Source organism: Sceloporus undulatus, chromosome 1, assembly GCF_019175285.1.
Source record: "Sceloporus undulatus isolate JIND9_A2432 ecotype Alabama chromosome 1, SceUnd_v1.1, whole genome shotgun sequence".
Taxonomy (NCBI): domain Eukaryota; kingdom Metazoa; phylum Chordata; class Lepidosauria; order Squamata; family Phrynosomatidae; genus Sceloporus; species Sceloporus undulatus.
Window position 1 is genome coordinate 319446543 of NC_056522.1, and position 26296 is coordinate 319472838.

The following is a 26296-nucleotide window of genomic DNA, read 5'->3' on the forward strand; positions in this document are numbered from 1 at the left end:
ATTTGTTCATATTGTGCCTTGTTGTTCTTTTAAACTGATGCATGTTTTTAACTGATGTGTGTTCTTAACTAATGCATCTTGCTGGGTCTGTTGTTGTCCCTGCCTCAATCCATGGGAGAGAGGGTTAAATAATAATAACAAAATTGTTAATTTATATCAAAGGCCATGGAATTCCACCAGGGTTTGTGGGAAGAGCACATTTAAGAAAGAAGCCGTTTTAGGCCTTGACATCTCTTGAAGTCAATACCTCGTAAGCCACAACAAACATTAGCCCTTGGCATGAGAGATAACACAAGAGACATTACAGAGTATCGCAGCAGGATCCAGAAAATTTCAAAAGATCCCCCCCTCCTTCCACAAGGTAACAACCCATTTATAAAAAGGCAGGGATGTGAGGGAGAGTGCATTTACGCCATGCCTGGAAGCCTTGCTGCAGTATCTAAACTGGCCTGGACAGAACAGAGAAGCCAGGCGCCCACAAGGCAGCCAGCACCGCTAGATCACCACCAACCTTTCAATGCGGTTTGGGATCTAAGGCTTTTTGAGAAAAAGGTCAGGGAACAGGGAAAGTCAGTAAGGAGACATGAAGAGGAGGCAGCGTGGCCCGTGTTGGAGTATGGGGATACCTCCCTGAAGACCAGAGCTTGGCTATGAAACCCACTGGGTGACCTTCACATTATATATATAATATTATTATATAGAGAGAGAGAGAGAGAGAGAGAAGAGCTTCACTATATATATGTGTTGTGTGTGTGTTTGTTTCACATTATACACATACACACAGCTTCATAGATAGATAGATAGATAGATAGATTTCACCATTTTTATCACACAACAGCTTCTATATATTATATATTATATTAGAGAGAGAGAGGAGCTCTCATTTTATATATATATATATATATATATATAGGTTTCACATTATACACACACAGCTTCATGTATATATATTATAGAGAGAGAGAAGCTTCACTATATATTATATATGGTTTCACATTATACACCACAGCTTCATGTATATATATCTAGAGAGAGAGAGAGACGCTTCACTATATATATATAGGTTTCACATTATTTATACACACACAGCTTCATATATATATTATATATATAGAAAGAGAGAGAGAGAAGCTTCACTTTTATATATATATATATTAGGCTTTACATTATTTATACAACACAGCATCATATATACAGAGAGGAAAGAGAGAGGCTTCACAGTATATATATATATATATATATATATATATATATATATATATATAGGCTTCACTATCTATCTATCTATAGATAGGTTGCACTTTTTGTGTTGTGTATCTATCTGCTTCCCTCTTACAATGTCCAGCCCGGAGGGGAAGGGGCCCTGGGGGCGAGGGGCTTCAGGCCAACCCTTTGGCCTCTTCTTCAGGTGATTTGGGAGCAGCCCACCCCAAAAGAAAAGGAGAGGAAGAGGACCTTCCCAAACCGACCCAGGGCCCCTCCGGCCTCCCCCCTCCTGCAAAGGGAGCAGAGAGAGGACTGGCGGAGTCAACGGGGTCCATGAACCCTCTGCTCCGCACTGCAGGGATAACCGGTTTGACACCGCGGTGCGGACGCAGCCTTGGCCGCCTTTGGAGGAGGAGGAGGAGGAGGAGGAGACGGGGGGAAAGGAAGCAAGGGCGGGGGGCTGCCCCTTTGTTACCTGGGAGGGAGCCAACCAGGGAGAGGGCGCCTTTCCCTCCCGGCTCCTGGGCCATGCAGCAGGCGGGCTTGGGGCTCTTCTCAGCCCGGGCGGGCTCTCCAAGGCCTCCCCTTCCTTCCTTCCTTCCTTCCTTCCTTGGTGGCTCTGCAGGGATGGAGGAGGAGGAGGACGAGGGGGGAAGGAGCCAGGAGCAGCCTCCAGACGCCCAGGAAGGTCCTCTCTGAGTCTGGCAGCAGGGCTTGGGAGAAGGCAAAGCAGGAGGAGGAGGACTGAGAGCGGGAGGGAGGGCAGGGAAGGCTGGCCTCCGGGCTGCAATGGGAGGCGGAGGGGTGGGCCTCCTCCTAGGCCTCCTCCTCCTCCTCCTCCTCCTTCCAGCCCCAGCCCTTGGCTACACTCTCTCAGCTCCTCCTTCCCGCCCTCCCTGGCCCTGACTCTCTCTCTCCCTCAGGTCTTCCTTCCAGGGCTGTCTTGTCTCTTGCCAAGTCGGAGGCTTTTGGAGGGGTTTTCAGGCCTCTGTGGCCCAGTTCTGGAAGAGCTCCCTCCTCAGGTTTTCGCCGGCCTCGGTGGCTGGCCTCACTCTCAGCAGAAATGAATGGGCTCTGCTTCTCCTCCTCCTCTTCCTCTTCCTCCCAGCCCTTGGCTACGGACTTTTGGTGTGTCCAGAGGAGGGCCACCAAGATGCGGAAGGGTCTGGATGAAGCCATGCCTTATGAGGAGAAGTTAGGGAGCTGGGGATGTTTAGCCTGGAGGAGAGAAGGTTAAGAGGTGATATGATAGCCCTGTTTAAATATAAATATAAAAATAAAGGGATGTCATATTGAGGAGGGAGCAAGCTTGTTTTCTGCTGCTCCAGAGAACAGGACCCAGAACAATGGATGCAAGCTCCAGGAAAAGAGATTCCATCTCAACATTAGGAGGAATTTCCTGACAGTAAGGGCTGTTCGACAGTGGAACACTCTTCCTTGGAGAGTAGTGGAGTCTCCTTCCTTGGAGGTCTTTAAGCAGAGGCTGGATGGCCTTCTCTTGAAGATGGGGAGGGGGGTTGATTGAGAGTTTCTGCATGGCAGAATAGGTTTGGCCCTTGGTGTCTCTTCCAACTCTACAATTCTTATGATTCTATACGCTGTCTCTGCTACTTCTCCTTCTAACCCTTGGTTACACTGTCTCAGCTTCTCCTCCTCCCAGCCCTTGGTTACACTGTCTCAGCTTCTCCTCCTCCCAGCCCTTTCCATTCCTCAGGGAATGGCCGCCATTTTCCAGCACCTGCTCCTCCTTCGTGGTGAGGAGGACATATCTGGCCACTCTGTCTGGCCTGAAAATTCCAGCTGGAAGGAAGAAGAGGACGGCGGCCCCCTTGCAAGCCCAACTCAGAGGCAAAGCAAAGCCCTGCCAGCCAACAGCCTAATACCCACTTGCCTGTTAAACTGGGTTCCAAACTGAACATGGCCCAAGCAGAGAGGCCAGGCCACGCGGTGGAGAGGCCTGGGGCACAGAGGGAGGCATGGCCAGGGCAGAGAGGCCGGGGAAAAGCCACTGCCAGTGGGAACCAGGGCAGATTCGAATCCAATTCAAATCCACCTGGTTCCCACTTGGGCTGAATCAATTTATTTCTCTACAGCAGAATACATGCCATGGGAGGGACTTTTGATACACTTATATTCAATTTTTGATTCATCCTTTGTGACAGCCCCCTTAATTAGTGCAATTTATGGCAGCAGATTCTTTCAGTTAATAATGCATTGCATAAAATAAGCACTTTTGTCTGTCCATGTGGGGCAGAAGAATATACTTTCTTCCAAATACATTTCAGCAATAAGACTTGAGACCTGACAGCAGTATATAGACCAGTGCTTGAGAAACTATGGCCCTCCAGATGATGTTGGATTTGAATTCCTGTCAGCCTGGCCAATGGACAGGGATGATGAGTGTCATTGGGCAACATGGTTCCCCATCTCTGTTATCGACTATATTACACAAAACATTGGGTCACGAGATTCTGTCAAAGAAATTCATACAAAAGGTGTTAAGTGATTATGAACATGTGCTAATTTATGTTGGAGCAATCCAGCCATGCACTAGTGAAGCTCATCCTTTTACACAGTGGGATGTTTTCCTCCCTATGCAGCCCCCCATAATTTCCCCCAAAGTCTCTTCCATAGGATCCTCCAGATTTTGATAATGCCCAGGAGGCCCCGTGGAAGGGATCCATTCATCCCTTTTCCACTAACAAAAACTGTTAGCAGGCTTTGATGGCAGCAAAGAAAGACAATAAGCTCACAAACAAAGAGGAAATGGATAGGGCAGGTCCTTTGATGTTCTCTTGTTTGAAGCTAGGAATCCCCTGCCCTCCCCTCATGTGCCAGCTGTAGCACTTCATCCTGGGCTCATTTTTCAGCTAACAGTATTAAACTAGAACATGCATCCGAATGCACCTAAAATCCATCTGAAGAAGTGGATTTAAGTCTACGAAAGTTCAAGCTGCCAACCTCATTCTTTCAGTTAGTCTCAAAGGCACTACAAGATCTCTTTACGTACTGATTTTACGGAATGACATGGCTATATCTTTGAGTATTAAACTGGAGTTGTTCTTGTTCAAAAAGAATCAGGGACTTTGGCTTATTGTCTGTGTATGTTTCTTCAAGTCACTTCTTGCCTTATGATGACCCCTCCCGAGGATTAAGCACCAAAGCTGAGATATCAGGCAAGATGGAGAAGTACTTTGCTGGGATGTTCATTCCCTGGCTACAAGGAAACAGCCCGTGAAATAGACTGATCACATCCATTCTGGATGGCCATGACTTCTAAGGAAATAGATACCACACATTCCAGACAGCTGGTCATCCAAACAAGTTAAGGTGAATCTTCTGCAACATAATGAAGGGCCAACCCTCATGGAGAACAAGACTGCCCCAGGGCAGCAAATGGTTAGTTAATATATTTTGCATTTAATCACAGGAGCAGAAGAGGCACTTACAGCCTTTACTTCCTTAAGTTTCAAAATAATTTAATCAGCTTTGGGTGCTGTTTACCATCAGCTGAAGACAGGAAGACATCACTTTCTGCTTGACATCAATCAGCAGAATGACTTGGTCTGGCCTGAACTTTTATTATTTGTATAAACTACCAAGCACACCAAGCTATTGTGTGTATATGCCTTCAAATCACCTGTCAACTTAATGGTGATCCCATGAATTACTGAGGGTTTTCTTAGGCAAGAAATACAGTTGACCCTCTGGGTCCACGGATTCTGCATCCACAAATTGTACCATCTGTGGCTTGAAAATAATATTTTAAAAGAATCCAAAAAGCAAATCTTGATTCTGCCATTTTATATAATGGGACTTGAGTATCCACAGATTTTGGCATTCATAGAGGGCCCTGGATCCAAACCCTAGTGGATACCAAGGGCCCACTGTACTCAAAGATGGTTTTGCCAGTTCCTTCCTCTGAAATATAGCCTACAGCACTTGGTATTCATTGACAGTCCCCCATCCACATATTAACCAGGTCTGACCTGGCTTAACTTCCAAGATCAGATGGGATCTGATGCCATGTACCTGGGCATAAAATCCACTCAATTCAATATGACTGACTTCTGAATAAATGTGTATAGAATTGTACTATCAAAAAATTAAATGTTTTGTCCTAGTCCACTTCGTCCAGTGGTTCTAACCGTTTGTATCTTATGTCCCGCTGTATCAGTGGATCTGGATCCTACCATGATAGAAACAAAAGGCCCACTTTTCCAAAGAAAGACATTTACCAGTTCACAGGCACTTTTTCCATTATATTTATCAGTAAATATAATGAAACACTGCAGTGGTGTTATTGTGACATAAATTATAATTCCACTAGTAGTGAAATAATGGAATAACTCTTGTCAAGCATATATTTTTTTCCTACTGTTACTATAAAACAAAAAAGAGCATAAATAAAAGTTGCTACAGTGTTATGAGAAATAACTGATATTTCTGTGACCAAAACACCTGTGTTTTGCTTTATCTGTGTTCTGCCAATACTACATGTCCCGCTGGTTGAGAACCACTGGCCTAGACATCCCTGAGCCTTAGCACCTTTTGCTTTACTGAAATGGTGTGGTAATAATGTAATTTAAGCAGCAATTAATTGCTAAACCAAACAAATGAGGATTAGTTGAAGTAATTAAGCAAAACAGCTGCATTCTTAAATCTTCAGGTGGCTATATACTCAGAGCCCATTCTCCCACCCCTTCCTTAGGGCTCCTATATGAAGTCTGCATGAATAGGAATTTTCCTTTCCTAATCCTTCTAATCCCTTGGGTATCTCCTTACTTCATATTCATGCACATCCAGAGACATGTCCCTTCCTGTTCCACACAATCACAGATCCTGCTAACGACATTCAAACATTTGCACATCTTTTCTTGGTATGGTTGCCAAAAAAGCTTGGTGTACCTTTAACAGTAAATGGCTTGATTTGCAGAAATGAGCTACTGTTTCTGCTCATGGGATGAAGATAGAAATGATCAACTGTTAGTATCTCCAGAACAGTTACCATGGGCCCTTGATATCTGCTTGGTTCCAGACCCCCAGCAGATAGCAAAGTCTGTGGATGCTCACATCCCATTAAACACAATGGCATAGTAAAATGGTGTCCCTTATATAAAATGGCAAAATCAAGGTTTGTTTTTTGGAATGTATATATTTTTAAAATATTTTCAAGCCGTGGATGGTTGAATCTGTGGATAAAGAATCTGTGGATATGGAGGGATGACTAAATTAATGTCCATTTAAAAAAAATGGATCTGTGTAATGCAATACACACACACACACACATATATAGGCAATTAAGTTTCTGTTGAGATTCGTTAGAGGAAAATATACCTGTCAGTCATGGTCATTGACTTTTAATCCCATTTAGTTCCTTGTACATTACATTAAACTAACATGGGTTTGGCCATTTAATCACCCTAAATCAGTGATTCCCAAACTTTAGTCCTCCAAGGGTTTTGGACTTCCAGAAACCCCATGAAGCTTCCAGGAATTCTGGAAGCTGAAGTCCAAAACATCGGGAGGAGCAAAGTTTAGGAACCACTGCCCTAGAAGTTGTTAGACTGCAATTCCCAGCACTTTTCATCATGGCTGTGCTACATAGGAATCCTGGAAGGTGCACTTGCACAACATCTGTAAGACCACATTCTCACCCTGCTTTAAACAGATCCTCAGTATATTGCTGTATACCAAAATATGCCTGTTAGTTACATTTCTGGATGTTGTCCAGGGACCCTTTAACACCACAAAATTAAAGCATTATGGCCAGAATTCTGTGTAAGAGATATGTATGCATATAGTAGTTACAGTGCTACACAGTGAATCTCAATCCAATGGCCCCATCCCCAATTTATCAGGAAGCAGCAAGTGTGATCAACCGGGGTCCATTCCCCATCACTCAAGAAACAGCTGACTGTAGTTCCCATCCTCTCCCATGAACAATCTCTAGAGTAACAGTCAGATGCAGGTCCCCTGCTGCAATTCCCTCTTGTGCTAGAGATTGCTTGTGTGCGGTGCGGGATGGTTGCTGTCACACGGCAGAGTTAATGCAGTTTGACACCCATTTAATTGCCACAGCTCCATGCTATGTAATCCTGGGATTTGTAGTTTGCTGTAGCACCAGAACACTTTGACAGAGAAGGATAAATATTTCACAAAACTACAAACCCCAGAATTCCATAGCAGTGAACCATGGTAGTTAAAGTGGTGTCAAACCTCATTAATTCTGCAGTGTAGATGCAGGCTAGGTTACTCATTCATAACTGCTAATGAGGATTCTGACCTAGTTAAACAGCCATGGGCACATCCTGCATGATCCTGGGGTTTATCATTTGGTGAGGCACTAGAATCCTCTATTCCCCCCCCCCCTATGCAAATGTCAGCTTTCTATAGGATGGAAACATAGCTGTTTCAGTAGAATCATAATGCTATGCCTGCATAGTGTGAAAGGTCCCCACTATAGTGGGCCCTCCATATTCTCTGGGGTTAGAGGGATGCGTGCATGACTCCTGCGAGTGTGGAAAAACTGGGGGGGGACCCCAATATTCTTTTGTTAGAGAACACCTCTCTAGAAATCTCTAGGTCCTCCAGCGGAACTCTATGGTCTACATCTGCCAGAGGTTGACCACAGAATCATGCTGGATGACCTACAAAAGCCTAGAAATCTCTAGTTTCTCCAGTGTGACTTTGGCCAACATCCAGCAGAGTCATGCTGGAGGATCTAGAGATTCCTAGAGAGTACATATTAATCAAATCTGTCAATAAGCAAATCAGCAAAAGTCAAAACCACAAATGTGGACTGTTGACTGTATTTGGCTACCTCTTCCACTTTAATTGCTTTTATCCCCAAAGGGTGAGGTGAGAGGTGGGTGGTACCTCTTTGCTCCATGTTTCTAACTGATTTTGTTGGGTTCTTGGAAAAGAGAATCTGCACCTGGAGGCCCAGAGGAGGAACAGTGCAATTCCCAAGAAGGTGTTGTGGGTAGAAGAGATTTTTAAAAAGACAGGAATGCAAAAGCACACACCTGTGCCATGACAGATGCAACCTTCTTGTTTGTGTGGAGCAGATACTTTTTTAATGCATCCTTCCCAGTGCTCTCCACACTTATTAGACTTTAACTTCTGGCATCCCCAGAGATTATAGGAACTGTAACCCAACACATCTGCAAAGTACTAGATTCAGAAAGGCCATAGTTAAAGCAGGGGTGGACAACTGTGGCATAAGGTTTAATCTAGAGTTCCCAGCAGCCCAACCCAGTACCATCAGGGGCTAGCCTGAAGACAGAGGCTCCTCCCTCCCTAACTGTCATCGTTCGGCCTCTGAGGGAGAGAGAAGGCTGGCCCAGTACCATCAGGGGCTAGCCTGAAGACAGAGGCTCCTCCCTCCCTAACTGCCCGCCTGCCCGCTTTCCACCTGGGCAGGAGCGGCCCAGAGAGACTCTTCCTTGCCGCCGGAGCGGCGTTTCTCCAGGGGGAGGGGTCGGTGAGAGCGGCCTCCATAAAGCCGGCTTGCCGGCTCCCCCGAAGAGGACGCTGCCTGCCCGTTTTCCACCTGGGCAGGAGCGGCCCAGAGGACTCTGTTTTGCCGCTGGAGTGGCGTTGCTCAAGGGGGAGGGTCCGTGGGAGCGGCCTCTTTAAGCCGGCTCGCCGGCTCCCCTGCAGAGCTCTCCGCTCACGCCCCTATACCATCAGGGAGGAGTGCCAAGGACAATTGCCTGGTGCTGCCGTTGTGGACTTTCTGGAGGGAGAGAGATTGAGGAGAGGGGTGTAGCTAGTATTGTCAGGAGTTTGTTGGACATGGTTTGTAATTGGCTTGGTGAGGGAGAGGGAGGTGCGGCTGTGTTAAGAGGGGCTCCCATTGGAGTAGTGTGGGGCAAGGGGAGATATAGCGGTAGGAGAGTGGAGTTGTATCGTAAGGGAAGGCGGGATTTTGATTTTTAATCTGTGATCTGTATTGTATTATATCTGTAATCTGTACTGTATCGTATTTTCATTTTGTTTTGTAAACCGCCGTGATCATAGGAACGGTGGTATATAAATAAAATTTCAATCAATCAATCAATCAAAACCCAGCATAACTGATCGTGAGTTGCTACCCTACAGTTGCTCATCCCTGTTTTAAGGGAAGGCTGAAGGAGGAAGTTTCACTTGTACTTAGAATAATGTTTATGTATTTATATTATTTATTTGAAGGATTTATATCCCGCCTTTCTCCCACAATGGGATTCAAGGTGGGTTACAATAATTTAAAAAGACAGAACTAAACCATTAATTACAAATGTTTAATGATAAATAAATATTCCCCATATTAAAACATAAATAAAAATAAGTATTGTTCCTCTGGACTTGTGAGATTTCTTTCTGAATGAAAATTTTTTGAATTGGGCTTCAAGATTTATAATATAGTGAAGTTATATGTCTCACAAAACTACAAATCCCAAAATTACCTCTGCAGTGCAGCTAAGGATTGTAGTCCAAGTAGAGAAAGCATCTTGTGAAATTTATAAAGTGGTGTTCACAACTAATATTATGTCCTTGTTCCCTTATCACCTTGCAGTCCAGATTTTTTTTTACATTAAAACAGCATACGCAGGGCAACACATCCCTGTAAGAAAGTAACTTTCTGTGAACTACGATGCCCTGGATTATGTGTGCAATAGGTAAAATATGTATGATTAGCTGCTCATACATATATATTCCTGTGCTTGGAATTCATCTCATACTCCAGAAGTGGGGAGACCTCTGACAATAGGTCAGATTGGGAGAGGAAAGTGCATTTGCTGTTGTGCCGCAAGCATTACATCCACAATTTTGTTGTTACTTTCTGTCAAGTCATCTTTGACTTACAGTGACCCTATGAATGAAAGACCTGCAGGTCTCCCTGTTACCAGCAGCCTTGCTTAGCTCTTGCAAACTCTGGGCTATGATTTCGTTGACTGACTCTATCCACTTGAAATGTTTTCCTACTTCCTTCTGCCTTACCAAACATTACTGTCTTTTTTTCATGAGTCTTGTCATCTCATGATATAGCCAAAATACATCAGTCTCAGTTTAGTCATCTTGGTTTCTAAAGAGTTCAAGGTTTGATTTGCTCTATGACCCAATTTAATTTGTCTTTTTATCAGCCCATGATACCCATAAAACTGAGCTGATTTTCTTCTGGTTAAGCCTTTTTCACTATCTTGCTTTCAAAACCCTACATAGAGGTTGTACTATCTCATTGGACCCATTGTTCAAAGAGATGCACATAGCTTTGAATCTTTTTTTAATTGCTTAGAATACAAATACATGAATACCTCACAGGAATTAGTGTTATCCGGCTTCATTCCAGTCAGTAAAATGCATGGCATTCTGTTGTGTCTCACTGCTGTAATTTTTAATAAATTAAACCATAGGCCAAGCCAGCCCCCACCTGTTGAATTATGCCAGTGACGGTTGTTGTGCTGGCTGCATTTCACAGCTGCAGCCAGTCGCACTCTGGCCTGTGAGTCACACTATGCCTCAGGTGCAAGGATATCCGGTACACCTACTTGTGACTTGGTGTGAGGCATGAAATTGAGAATATTAAGCCTTGTAGGTTGCCATTTCTGCTAGCCACCAAGAGCAACTTCCATTTTTTCCTATGTTCATAACTTCTATGCAACATGTGATCATACAGGATTTTATTCAATGCCTTACGATGTTATGTTCCTGTATTTAAAACTTCTTACTCTCTGCCTTCCACTAATAAAAAGCAGGAGAAAAACAGCCCTGGGTGCGCCCTGAACCATGATAAGAAATACATGGAATGTTAAATTACAACTCCTCTCCATGTATTGAGTGATAACTGGAGTTACGTTCTTGAGGGCCAGAGTCTGTCTTGGTCTACCATCACTCCATCTCCTAACATTTCTAAAGTAAGGCAGTAGTCACAAGTATTATAATCACCTATTCAGCGTTTCCTGTTCTTTGGGACAAACCCAGCAATATACTTTATAGAGAAGTGTAATCACTCAGCCAGTTCTTCTGCCAATGTCTCCACAGTTTGTGAAACTCTCAAAAGTATGAAAAATGCAAGAATCTGTAGTACCCTTAGCTTTTCAGGAGGAACTTTCCATATGCCAGAGAGATGAGCTTGGCATAGGCTGCTAAACAGATAATGGTAGCATTCAGCAAGGCAGAATGGCCTAAATTAGTATTTCTTTGAGCCATGAAGTCAGAAATAATGATACAGCTGACAGATGAAGAAATTAAAATAGAAGTAATTTCTAGAAAACAAATGGATATGATGAACTATAAAAAGGGTATGTGTGTGAGCATTATAAATTCAAGGGCACATTGACCCTAAACCATACTTCTGTTTCATGTCAAATACATAAGACTATAAAAGCAAAAACAAGGCTCAGATGGCATGAGAGTATGTGGCATGTTAGTCAGACAAGATAATCAGTTAATAACTTTCAAAATTACTATAGGCGCTTTACAGAGTGCCCAAAAAGGGCCCTCTGCCGGTGCCCATGTTTGCTGCACAAGGGAGTTGCAGCGGACAAACCGCGTGGCTCCCCTACGCAGCAAAAATAACCCACAAAAAGCGGGTTCTTCTTGTGGTGCAGCTGTGATGCCGCAAGGCACCAACAGCACACTTGCAGCATCACAACCAAGCCGTGATGTGTGGACACTAAGCGTCCGTCACATCAAAATAGCGGCACCCATGTGTATAGGGTGCCACCATTTTGACGTCCCCAGTACGTACTAGGGGTGAGGCCTGATTGGACACTGCGTCCTTGGCCAACCTCTAGTACGTACTGGGGGCGGAGCAAAGGCCTGTCTGTAACGGGCCTTAGTTACGTGTACATGTGACATAGGGGTCTTTCTTGCAGATTTTTAAAAATAAATTTTGATTTAACAAATGTTGGCTGTTTTTAACTGCTATAGCTCAATGGATATGCTCAAAATATGCCCACAAGAAGTTAAATTCACATCAGAGCTCATCAGTTCTGTCCCTAAAAGGGGCTGTACCTAGAATTCATAAGTTTTTGATTTGAATCTGTGATTCAAGCCAAATTCACATGAGTGGAACTACATATACTTCTATGCCAAATGACTGTTCCTTATACAAAAACAGCAGGATATGGATGCCCAGCCTGGTCCCTTGAAAGTCAGCTACATCTAAAAACACTAGGTTAGAAACAGGCACAATAGTATTCATATCCAAGGAGTATTAGGTCAGTTCAAGGATGATATTCCAGACCAGTGGCGTCACTAGGGTTGGTGTCACCCAGTGTGGTAACTGGTAACTCATGATATCACACACATACCCCATTGACACCCTCCCATTTTACACCATACAGAATCCGTAGGCATTCTTTTTTGAACTAATATTTCTCCTAAGTCGTAACTCCCATATACTGTATCACTGAATGTAATGCTAATAGTTGTGACATAAAACAACTAGCAAAATTAAAATTATACCTTCAAATTACAATATTATACGCACAAACTAAATGTAGTCACATATACATAGTGAAGATTTGGTTAAAGTGTGGTGTTTTTTAAAGGAAATTTAAAAAGAATTAAAAAATTAAACAAAATAAAATTTAAAAATTTAAAATTTACACTTTTAAAAATTCTAGGGCCTCTCCTTTCTCCTCTCACTGAGCTTCACCCCACTCCTATCACCTCTTAAAGCATTTTAAAGGGAAGCAGATGAATGTCACAACCCATTTCTACCAAAAGGTAATGTCTGAAAAGTGCCGTCACACACATACGCTTAGGGTGTCACCTGGTACAATCTGCATCCCCTAGTGATGCCAGTGTTCCAGACTGCACATATTTACAAATATATAGTATTAAGGGCAGGGATAGTGCCCGTGTGTGTGTGTGCCTTCATCACCTGTCGACTTATGCCAATGAATTTCATTGGGTTTTCTTATGTTAAGAATAATCAGAGGTGATTTTAACCGTTTCTTCCTCTGACATACATATGAAAATATATATTTATGGGATTCAGCTATGTTGTCATCTTCAGTGACTAGCATCACCTAGTGGCATCCTCTGAGAACACATCCTATTTTAAGCCACAATTTCTTGTGTATAAGCGGTCTCTGTGCATACAAAAAGCAAGTATAATCAGGCATACATTAGAAGCAGGGTGAGCAATGGATCCCCTTTTCAGCTTTGACCTGTAGTTCCAAACCTTGTTCCCCTATCACATGCTTTGCTCTTTCGACCTGGGACTTAAGCTCTACTGTGACTGCAATACTGGGCAAGCAGATGTTTAGTTAGTACTGGATTCAGTTTGGTAATTTATGACTGATTCCCCCCCATTACTTTTGAAACAAGTAATCTTTCTTCCAGAGTGGGACTCAAAGCAGCTCACAGAAAGAAATCAACTCAAATCTCCCAATATAAATGTATTGACCACGGTATCCTTCTGGAACGCCTGAGGGAATTGAGTATCGGGGGCACTGCGCTCCAGTGGTTCCACTCCTACCTCTCGGGCAGATTCCAGATGGTGCAGTTGGGAGACACTTGCTCCTCCAAGAGGGAACTGACATCTGGTGTCCCTCAGGGAACTATTTTGTCCCCCACTTTGTTTAACATTTACATGAAACCGCTGGGAGAGATCATCCAGAGACATGGGGCGCAGTGTTATCAGTACACTGACAACACCCAAATATGCTTCTCTGTGTCTCCGACTGATGCAGTGACTAAGGATGGCGTCTCTCCTCTGAATGCCTGTTTGGAGTCGGTAATGGGCTGGATGAAGGAAAACAAACTCAGTCTGAATCCAGAGAAAACGGAAGTACTTGTGATAGGTTCCCCAGGCCCAGGGAAGGAAATTTTTCCACCTGTCCTGGACGGGGTCACACTTCCCCTAAAGGATGAAGTTCGCAGTTTAGTACTTCTGGATTTGTCCCTGCAGTTGACATCTCAAGTAGATGCGACGGCCAGAAGTGCTTGCTATCAACTTCGGTTGATATGCCAACTACGACCCTACCTGGGCCAAAGGGACCTTGAAACAGTGGTACATGCTCTGGTAACCTCTCATCTAGACTTCTGTAATGCGCCCTACATGGGGCTACCCTTGCATCAAGACCGGAAGCTTCAGTTAGTACAAAATATGGCAGCCAGATTGGTCATCGGTGCATCTAGGTCTGACCATATAACACCTATCTTGAGAGATCTTCATTGGATTCCCATTTGCTTCCGGGCACAGTACAAGGTGATGGTTATCACCTATAAAGCCCTACATGGCTTGGGCCCGAGTTACTTGAGGGACCACATCTCCCTGTATGATCTGCCCCGCACACTCAGAACATCTGGTAAGAATTTATTGGAAACACCATCTTCCAAATATATTTCCTCATCCCAAAAGGCATTTACTATAATGGCCCCACGGATCTGGAACAGCCTACCTGAGGAGCTCCGTCTCATGACCCCCTTGGAAACATTTTAAAAGAGACTTAAAACGGTACTCTTTTGTCAAGCTTTCCACCCCTGAAGAATGAAGACCAATATCCTTGCTGACAATGATATTCTGCCTTGCCCCTGGATGCTGGATGGTCGATGGATTTTTGTACTGTTGTATTGATGAGTGTTGATGTAATATTTTTTTATGTTTTTATAAGAGTGTTATATGTATTGATTTTAATAGTCTGTAACCCCGCTTCGATCCACTGGGAGAGGTGGGGAAACACAAATAAATTTTATTATTATTATAATTAAAATAATCACAATTAAAACAATATAAAATTATTGGCATAGTTGTTCGATTTCAAGTTCGGCCATGTAAATCCAGCGTGTGGCCTTGGGCAAGTCACACTCTCTCAGCCATTTTGACTGAAGAATGATTGGGCAGCAATATACAGTTGGCACCTCCTATACACCAAATATATGCCAACAAAGGTTCATTAATTCTTTCCTACAGGCTCTGAAAAATGAATATATGGGGGATATAATAATAGGGGGTGACTCAAATGATATCCTGCACCACAGATTGAACAGATCATGCCCTCTAAAAACACCATACACAATGATGCACCATTAAGGATACTGATAAACAATTCAGATTTGATGGACCCTTGGTGGGCTCTTCATCCTAATAAATAATAATAATTATAATAAATAATTTATTTGTATCGCGCCCAATCAACAAGGACTCCGGGCGGCTAACAACAGTGGAAGTACAATAAAAATACAATAAAAACAAACTAATCCCTTCAAAGCCCCCAGCCATATAAAACAGACAATAACAATAAGCAATATCAATACACTGGCAATCAACAGGAAAACATAAGAACGTTACAAGTCAAACAAGGTTCATAGAAAATCATTTCCCCAACCACTCAGCACAGGTCCACATCAAAACAATATTTTACATAACATAATATCGGATAGAAAAAAACATTAAAGAGCAATTACAATATGTCAAAACCATGATCCATATAAGCATAATAAACCTTGAAACTACAATTTATCACAATTAATAAAAAACAAAGCTCAAAGTTCAAAGGAGGCAAAAACAGTTTCCACGACCGCCTGCCAGGCCAATGCCCCAGAAGCTGACACAGGTGTCTCCTCTCTTCCTCTTCTGAGCGAGGGACTGATGGAATGGATGGAGGGGGAGAGCACAAGCAGAGGTTTTGAGGCTTCTGCCAGGCCAACCCTCCAGGAGCCGACACGGTGTCTCCTCTAATTAAAAGATTATACTCTCTTTTCCTCAGTAAATAAAACATACTCGTGTATTGAACATTTTTTTTGTATCCAGATCCTTAACGAACAGTGTCTTAGATTCTACAATTAAACCAATCCTCCGTTCAGACCATTTGTCAATAACATTAGATTGACTAGTAGACGAGAGAACGCATATTGCAAAAACCTGGAGATTTAACTCAAATGAAAAATGTAGGAAAGAAAATCAAAGATACAAAGGATCCCTAGCAGCACTCTATTACACTCTGGAACAGATGGACACGTTATCTCACATGATCCCTCACCCTTATGTCCATTCTTGCTTCATCCATCCTTTCCTTACCGAGATAAGTTTCAACAATTTAGAGAATGGGAGGAGAAAGGTTTATATATTGTTTAAGATCTATTTAGCAGAAGTAGGCCTAAATCAACACAAAATTTACTCTAAGATTTACAGCTATTAGCAACCACATGGTACCAACTTACACAAGTTGTCTCCTTTACATTAAACCTAGTAGTGAAGGGGAGACCCCCCGAGAACTTTAACATCCTATGAAAAAGCATGTGAAGGGGACATACAAAAAAACTAAGAAGCAGTCATGTCAAACCTAAAATTGCTTAATTGGCTTAGAATATAATAAATAACACCCTTTTAATCAACTTGGGAGGCAAAGCTAGATAAAATAATTTTGGAAATCAAATTAATTACCCTGTGGTCTTTACACACAAACACACATCTCAAATCAAGACCAGCATTAACCAGAGATTGATTGAAAACAATTAACAAGTGGTACAAGAGTCCTGTCAAACTAGCAAAGATAGTGAAAACTATGTCCCTCAAATGCTGGAGGTTGTGATACTTTTATCGTTAAATGCTGGAAAAATGGGACAGTGTGTTTAGACAACTGGTGGGAAAAGATTTGGGATCTGTGGCTTTTGGAAAAGCTATCAATGAAATATGAATAGACACAAAGGAAAAAGTCAACACTAATTCACAGAGACATGGTTTTCATTTATTGATTTTATAAACATGTGCTTTCAGTAGATAAGACCACCCTTTTCTTACTTGAATTTGTGGTTGTGAATTTTGGCACCAGTCAGCCAACCTGAGGAAGATGACACCTTGAACGATTAACTGACAACTTCCTGCTATTCCACTCTGATACTCTTCCGGAATCCTTTATAATGAGCATAACTTCAGTGTGAATGATGTTCTGTTTCATTGTTCTTTATGAATTGATTTGTTTCAGTTATCTTTAATGAGTTGTTGAAATTACTGATAGCTGATGGGGTGGGTGGGGAGAAAGAGAAAGGATTGGAGAGAGCTAAGGCTTATCTTTTCAGTGTATCTGACCTAAGCATGAGTTACTTTTTAAAAAAGATGACCTTCACTCAAATGCCAGGTGGTTTACCAAAGCCAGCCTCAGTCCAGGTGTTTCAAAGTTACTGACAAAGGAAGTAAGATGGCTGTGAAGGAACCAAGGTCCTGAAGGAGCTAGTTGCAGAATCTTTGGAAGCTACAGTATGGTCTCAGACAGACCTCCAAATCCAGATTTTTTTATCCATGGGATCAAGCATCCATGGTTTGAAAGTATCTTTATAATATATAAATTCCAAAAAGCAAACTTTGATTTTGCCATTTTATGTAAGGGACACCATCGTACTGCGCCACTGTATTTAATAGGATTTGAGTATCCACGGATTTTGGTATCCACAGGGGATCCTAGCACCAAACCCCAGCAGATACCAAGGACCCACTGTACTATCACCATCAATTTATATAGTGTCATCCTTGTACATAGAACTTTACATAATGTTATGGACATAATACAGATCTGGTGGCCATTGTGCTATTACAGCATTCCATCTTTCCACCTCTCTCATGAGAAACCCCAAGAAAAAAACTTGGGCATGTTTTGTTTGTTGCTTCAAATAAGTATACTTTCATGGGACCAAATTTGACTGATAACTACCTGTAACAGGCAATGCTTTACATCATTCGTCAACCTGGGAGTTCTTGAGAGCTTGCTTGTTGGATTGATTGCCTGCTCCCTCCCAGATTGTGGAATGACCTGCTGGAAGAGATAGGACTGCTGAAAACACTAACTGCATTTAAAACAGCATTAAATAAATAAACAAAATTGCTGCTTCTAGAATGATCTTGGTAGTGGGGATGCTGCTTGGATTTAGTCTGTCGCATCTTGTCTCTGGACTGAAAAAAATTGTAATTGCTTCTATAGGGACAAAAGGAAGATTTCCCAAGCAGGACAATGATCCTTTTGTCCCTATTGAACCAATTATAATTTTTTTCAGTCCAGAGACAAGAGACTTGAAAGACCAATTTAGTCTGAGTGTAGATACCAACCCAGGCAACATTGTCCTGCTTGGGAAACCTTCCCATCATCCCTCTTCTGGGAGGAGGCAAGAGCCTTTTTATTCTTATTATCAATTAGGACTGGCTCAAGGGAATAGCCAAAATTTTATTATCACCAAATGGGCAAACATGAGATTTTGTTTAGAATGAGTACCAATGTGCCAGTTTTCGAGCTAAACCTAGCATCAGATAGGGACCATGGCTGTCTTGTGCCCATGCACTAAACTAAATAGCAACTAAACTAGCTGCAGAGTAAGCAAAAACCTTTGAAAGTTTACACAGCAATAGCAAGTACATTTCTATACTGCTTATCAGCGCACTTAAGCACTCCCTAAGCAGTTTACCTTGCTGGGATTGAACTCACAACCTTGTGGTTTGTGAGTGGCTGCAGTTGGAAGTTCGTTAAGAAGTTCCTTGCCCACAAATAAAGATACCTTAAGAAAAAGAGAGGGCAGAAGCAGCACTCGCTGGCCACAGAAGCCTAACGAACCTCCTCTTCAGGTCTTTCAGTGTATCCTCACCATCTTTAATTTATATATGGAAGAGGAAAACAAGGCAGAAACTTAAGCATCCACTAATGCAATCTGTAGCTTAGACAAAAACAAGTTTAGGCAAGCTGTAGAATTTCTTGGCAATGATGTTTTTTGGGCTTTTGTACAATGCCAGCCATGGTAATGTCTTCACCCTCTAAAAAGACCTTGTTCAGAGCAAGGGATGGTCTATTCTGAGAGGGATGGGGGGAGATGAAGACTCCTACTGAATGATTGAAGTGCCAAAGGCCTTAAAGGCAAGATAGGGCAGGTAGGTGGCTAAGTCCCCTGGGAAGCTGTGATCTCCTGAGCAATCAAGAAGGGCAGGAATAGGACTGAGTCCCCTGGGAAGCCATGGTCCCCTGAGGAATCAGGAAGGGCAGGAATGGGATGATGGGATCTCTTGCATAATCACCATCTGGACCCAATTACAGAAGTCCAAATGAAGGGCTTGGCCAGCTACAATGGGGTGGGGGGGAGACACGACCCTGGAAGCAGCAGATGACACACTTCTTGGTGCTCTGGTGTAGGAAGGAATCTCCCTCCTACAGTGCGTCCTCGCCTTACGCGGGGGATCCGTTCCGGATCCCTCCACGTAAGGCGAATTCCGCCTATGCTCGAGCCCATTGGAAACAATGGGGCTTGTGCGCAGCGGCGCGTGCGCCCATTCAATTGAATGGGACGTGCCGCCCCTTGCTCCCCGCGGCTTGAGCGCGTATGCTCAAGGCCACGTATGGCACGGGCGCACTGTATAACCATGCTAAATCCCTTGCTAGCTCTACTGTGGGGGCATTGGTGGTACCAAGCCTGGACTCTGCAGTGCAAGGCAAGTTCTCATCTTCTTGGGTGAAATATGCAGACATAACTAACTAGAAGGGACTTGTCCTAAGACTAGCTGAACAAAAGACACACTAAGAAGAGACAGAGCTAAAGGCAATTTTGGCGGGTTACAGACCGCCTATTTGGGGCGGGCTGTACCTGCCCCTTTCCTCGGTGTATCGGGGCCTCAGTGGTTAGAATGGCAGCCGCTGAGGCCCCAATCTGCCGCTTTCCAGGCTGCGGAGAAGGGGCAAAATGCCGCTTCCCCGCAGCCTGAAAAGGGGTGTCTTTGGGGCTTCGAGCCCCAAGGACACCCCGCGGTGGCGGGGAGGGGGAGAAAGGGGCTGCTTGGCCCCTTTCTCCCTTGCTTCGCTGGGCGCAGCCGTCTGAAGGCTGCGCCCAGCGAAGCAAAGCGGCGCCGCAAACCAGGAAGGAGCTCCAAAACAGAGCTCCTCCCTGGTTTGCGCTAAGGGCGCCCTAGGCACCCTGGCACGGAGCGAGGACATCATGTCCGCGCCGCCTCGTATAGAGGTGGCGTGGCTGTGACGTCCTCATGGCGGCAGCCGTCTGGAACGACCGCCGTCATTTTTTATGCGCAGAGCGCATATTAGGGTTAGGGAGGTCTGCGTGTACTTTCATTGCAGTGTGTAACCCACCTTTGTTTTGTTTTTTACGACAAAGATTGAGGAATGAAATTCTGCAAATAGTTTAGTTGTTTTAACATTTCTATGTGAGCTTTTGTAAGCTGCTTAAGAAAAGGTGGGAAATAATCAATCAATCAAAGAGATGGAGGAGACCTCAAGAGCCATACAGTCCAATCCCCTGCCATGCAGGAACTGACAATCAAAGCATCTCCAACAAGTGGCCATCCAGCCTCTGTTTAAAAACCTCCTAAAAAGGAGACTCCACCACACTCAGAGGGAGTGTGTTCCATTGTCAAACAGCTCTCACTGTCCTGTTTAGATGGAATCACTTTTCCTGTAGCTTGCATCCATGTAGCTTGTATCCTAGTTTCAGGCTGAAGGCATGGTAAGGGACTCTTAGTATCAGAGCCCTTTCTTATTTGTTTCGACTACACCCCCACAGTCTTTTCTACCTATTCTCCTGATGGTGTTGGAGAGGAAACAGCTGTAGATGTTTTGGTGCAGAAGGAGTACATTTCCTTCTCTGAAGTCTGAGGTTGTCTGGGAGAGACAAAGAGCCCAGGATACCATCTAACCCCCCCCCCACCCCAAATATATTATATGTTGTGACAAAGTGGCTAGGCAGCCCCAACTTCCTGGCAGCCAATCACAGTTCAGGAATGCTGTGGGGGATTTGAATGTCTAAAATCCTTTGTGTGTGTCTGAGTAGAGAGTAGAGACTAGAGACAGAGAGTTTTCAGTTAAGATCAGAAAAGCATTCTGAAAGGCCAGAAAGTTTGGTTCAGTTAGTCCAGAGGGGCCTGTGATTAAGGCAGACTAAACAGAACTGGTTGGTATTCCTAGTGAGAGTGAGAGAGGAAGGTACATAAGATTTAAAAGTCTGTAATTCTCGTTGTTAATGTAACCACACTATGTTTGAAGTAACCTTCATAAGATACTTTCTTTCTTAAGGTTATTTAATGAAGTTACTGCTTATTTTTACAGTTCCCATCTGTTTGAGTGATTGCTATAAAATATAAACAAAGGCAAGCACGCTACCTAAACATGCAACTGGTTTGTGTGACACTTCGGTCCCTGGCCCTTAAACATTTGCTTCATAGCCATTACTTCAGAACAGTAATGGGTAGAATTCAACTTCAGCCCACAGAAAAATAAAATAAAATAAAAATTAATTACTTCACAGAGTTTTTGTTCTGAAAATAATATTTGAAGACTAGCTACTATTTTGAAGACTATTTTAATTTTACAGATTCACCCACACATAGTAGGTTAGTTGTCTACAAAAATACAAGTTTTTCAGAAGATACAGAAAAAACTGAATATATAGTAAAAACTGAATCTGACATTCATTATATTCTTTAAAACATTTCAGCTTATTTACAGATGTATTAAAAACCAAATATCTAATCTTGGTCAAATGCAGGTGTGCCCACTACAAGGGAGTCAACTGATCTCTTGTTTACAAAATCCTCCTCTATAAAATTCATAATCTTGCATTGTTATTTGTAATAAAGTATATGTAATTTTCAAGATTATCTTTGAAACAAACAATTTTGCTTAAGTAGTTTTTGCATTGCCAAAATGCTAAAAACAAGTATTCAAATGAACAATGAAAGCTGAAAGAATAAGTAAGAAGAAAAGGATTCAGTGTTATGAAAAGCCTTATAAACCAAACTTGATTACTTATAAATTCTTCCTCCTAATTATTCTCTGTGGATTTAATTCCCAATGCATTGTGTTAAAAGCGATCTTTAAGGATATATTTCTCTGCCAGACTCCTGGTTAATGTAGATGCTTTCAATTATGTAGATCAGTTGAAGCAAATGAGATAACGAGTCCATGAAGGAACAATGTAAACACACAAGAAAACTGTGTTTTAAATATATATATAAAAAAGAACTTGTAGCATACTATCAGTTTAACTACAAGGAAGAAGAGAAATCTTGTGAGAAATACACAGCGTCATTTTGTTAATATATTAAATTAGTTCCATCTGACACTTGTGTCAGAATCTGATATCTAAAATGGTTAGATTTTAACCATTGGTAAAATTTTAACCAATTTGGTTTGTTTCCAAATTCTAAGGCACTGAATGGACACTGTGAAGCAGTGAAAATTCACAATAAATTGAAGTTAAATACAGGACAAGAAAATGTGTCTTAACAGTGGAAGACTAAAAGTGATTTAATCATACTGTGACTCTAAAATCATCACCTTTCTTCTCCAGTATAATTTTTAACATCCTTGCCTGATGAAGAAGCCATTGAAGCTTCAAAAGCTTGAATAATGTATTTTATGCTTTGGAGTTGGCCCAAGAAAAGTATCACAGCTTTGTGGATTTTGTGGTACATTTTCTTCAGTATCTCTTTTGCTTTGTAGAATTATGGGTAGAAAAGTGGGAGATTTTAAAGGACCTATATCCATAGAGGGCATAACTATAAACATACTTTGATTTTTTTTACTTTAATACAATGCAGCCACAGGGATTTAAATACTTATTTAATTGTATGTGTCAACAGCATGGGCCAAGTGCCACATATAATTTCAATTAATGCAACGTGCTATTTCGTACTGTAGTCTAATTTGGCTACATTATATATGCTATTTTAAAAAACCACACAAACCCCCCAAAAAAGCCATGTGAAAGTATTAATTACATGCAATTTCATCCAAATATGGACAACTTACATGCAGGTAGAAAAAGAGTGGGGCTGCATGAAACTTTGCACTATGGGTAAACTGGTACTGATATTTTCTATGCTTTCAAAAACTTTTCACCACCTAGCTCAGTCCTAGCAACAGGAGATGGGAGTTCCTAATGTGACTGAACCAGAACAAGGGAACAGAAGCCTTAGCAAGAGCAGAGATTTACATTCTTCATACAATTATACAAAATAGAATAATGAAATTCAGCTATCATGTAGCAATGACAGCTACATTTTCAATGATTGACCCAGATCACCTGGATGTCTTCCAAGCATTCAACATTCTTATTTATAACATCATGAGGAAAAAATTACTTTGCATATTTACAAGAAAATCTGTACAAAAATATAAACTGTTTTATAGTGTGAAATCCCCTTCATATTTACAGGCTTATAAGTGAAGAAGTTATCCTCAAACTATTCAATCAAAAGACATTATATAAGAGCAAAATACATCTTGTGCTCAAATACTTATTTTGAGCTTCTGAATTTGTAATATGGAAAGGTATATGTATACAAACCATTTACATACCTGAATTGTTTTTTTAAAAAATGCTAAAAACACATTTAAAATTATTTTAAAAGGGTACTTCCTGTGACTGTGTCAGACCAAAGGTAGGAAAGCTACAGCATCTTTGCAGTCATCCAAGAATTCCTCTGGGTATGAGCAAGGCAATAGTTTCCTCACTAAATTTGATTCTGGTATGCTAGAAAGTATTAAGCTATTATTATTATTATTATTTTATATAGCATTATAGATTTGCACAGTGCTGTACATAAAAACAACAAATATAAAAGAGTAAACCTGCCTATGGCGTACAATCTAAGAAATGATAGGATAATACAAAGAAAACACATAGCAATACAGGAAATGGTTCAATAAAACAGGCAACAAAAAGAACATCAGATAGCAAGTGATAATCACGCAATGTCTGGGAACGCTTCTCTGAACAGGATGGTCTTCAACTCCGTTTTGAAGCTGGTTAAAGAAGTGATGGCCTTTGCTCTTGAGGGAAGAAGGTTCCAGGAGTGAGGGGCAGCAAGTGAAAAAGGGCGAATCTTAGATGGGGCAGAGGAAATGCTGGGCTGGGACAGCCGACTTTGACTACCAGAACGGAGGGCCCTAGTGGGAAGGTGAGGAGATGGAAGGTCTGATAAATTGGGGGGGGGCAGCCCATGGAGGGCTTGAAACGTCGCCAGCAGGAGCTTGTACTGAATATGGAAAGGGAGGGGGAGCCAGTGAAGGGATGCCAACAAAGGAGAGATGTGGTCAGAGCGGTGGGCGGATGTGATAATGCGTGCACAGCTGAATGCTGGACAGAAATTAAAGGACGGAGGTGAGAAAGAGGAAGCCCAGCCAGGAGGATGTTATAGTAATCAAGTCGTGAGATCACTAGGGCATGGACCAGAATCTTGGCAGTAGAGGCGGAGAGATATGGTCGGATTTTGGCAATGTTGTATAAAAAGAATCTACAAGCCTTGGCTATGGTCTGGATCTGAGGGATACATGACAGAGAAGAATCAAAGATGATGATGATGATGATGATGATAGTAATAAATTTATTTTTATCCCGCTTTTCCAATGATCAAAGCGGCACACAGATTAGACAAAAGTACATCAAAGTAAAAAACGATAAAAACAGCATTTAAAAACAGTAACAATACAACAACAGGGCCAGCTGAGTGGGGGATAAAACCAAGACTGTGGGCTTGCTGGACTGGTTGAATAGAAATGTTGTCTACAGAGACAGAAAAGGAGTGTTGAAGGGTGGACTTAGGAGGAAAGACAAGAAGCTCCGTCTTGGACATGTTGAGCTTCAAATGCCGATGGCGCATCCACTGCGAGATAGCTGTGAGACAAGACGAAAGTTGCTGTTCAAGCCTTAGAGAAAGGTCAGGGGTGCAAAAATACAACTGGGTGTCATTGGCCTACAGATGGTAGGAAAAACCAAAAGAGCTAATGAGTTTACCTAAGGACAGTGTGTAGAGAGAAAACAGAAGGGGACCCAGAACAGAGCTCTGGGGGACACCAACAGATAAGGAAACAGAGGATGAAGTCTGACTACCTGTGACCACTGCAAAAGATCTGTCTGACAAATAAGATCTAAACCAGTCAAGAACAGAGTCTGAGAACCCAAGGTCAGAGAGTATATCAACTAGAAGGCTGTGATCAATGGTGTCAAAGGCTGCAGACTAATCAAGCTATGCATTGTTTCTTCTCCCCATAGCAAGCCATTTAAAATATCTAATTTACATTACTAAAGATCTACAACATTTTTATATGAGTGCTGCAGAAATTACTGACAAATTGGACACCTGTAATTTTTTTGGCTAGTGCCTTCTTGTTTCCTTGTCATCCAATACCAAATTCAAACACCCACCCTTCCTAAGTAACACACTGTATGTAATAATATATGCACATGTAAGGATGGATGCTGTAAGTCTACCATATACTAAACAATCTAGATTAATTGTGAAAGCCCCTAAGAAATACAAAACAAATTATCAAAAAGCATGTGAAGGTAAGCCAAAATACTATTTTGATTTTTTAGCTGTAGATGCTAACGTGAGCACTGCTTTAGGTTCCAGATTTGGACCACTCATTGATTCTGTAGTTTTCATCTCTTTTGTAGCAACAGGTGCCAACACAGGCATCATTTTGGTATTCTGTCCTTCAGAATCTAATGAAAAGTTAGCAGCTTTTAAACCAAGTGGTGCCAGTTTGGGCATGGGCCTCCATCCCATATCAGTGGTGGCAACTTCTAGGTTAGTCTTCATCTGCAGAATGGGAGGTGACACACTTCTTGCCTTTGTCAGTGATATATTTTTTCTATTTCCATCTCTATTTATTGCTGTTAGGTCAGGATGTGGGTTCTTTCCATCAGATCTTAACATCAGCTTCAAAGCATCAGACTTAGCTGAAACCTCTCCTGCTTTCCTGCTCCCTTCAGATAGATCATCATCATCCAAGTGAAGCAAGAGAGGAGTTATGGAATCAGTACTCTCTCGGACTACAGAAAGGTCTTTAAAGGTCCCACCCATTGCACCAAACTGAAAAGGAGAGGCATTTGTAGTAGCTGATTCCTGACGACTTTCCATATCTCCTAGAGGAAAGCCAGAACTTAAGGAATTTGGAAGTTCAAATATGTCTGAGGCATCGTCATTCAATTGCTGGTTGAGAAATGCAATTTCATTCAGAAGTGAGGTGAGAGTTTCATCTGCATCATCACTTTCCTCTATGTCTATCAAGTCACTTGGATCCAGTGTCGGTTCATGTATCACAGAAGCTACTTTTTGCAGTTCCATTTCTAATCCAGAATCCCTGGGTACATTCATGTGAAG

General features: G+C 42.2%; 2 protein-coding genes across 3 annotated transcripts in view; both read right to left on the minus strand.

Moving 5' to 3' along the window:
* The window catches only part of MAPKBP1 (mitogen-activated protein kinase binding protein 1), a 154320-nt gene extending 152311 nt beyond the window's left edge, over nucleotides 1-2009 (minus strand). The window contains exon 1 of the mRNA XM_042466693.1: nucleotides 1682-2009. The gene's annotated coding sequence lies outside the window, so the exon portion shown is untranslated. The remainder of the gene's footprint in view (nucleotides 1-1681) is intronic.
* The window catches only part of JMJD7 (jumonji domain containing 7), a 266369-nt gene that overhangs the window by 180267 nt on the left and 59806 nt on the right, over nucleotides 1-26296 (minus strand). The window lies entirely within an intron of this gene.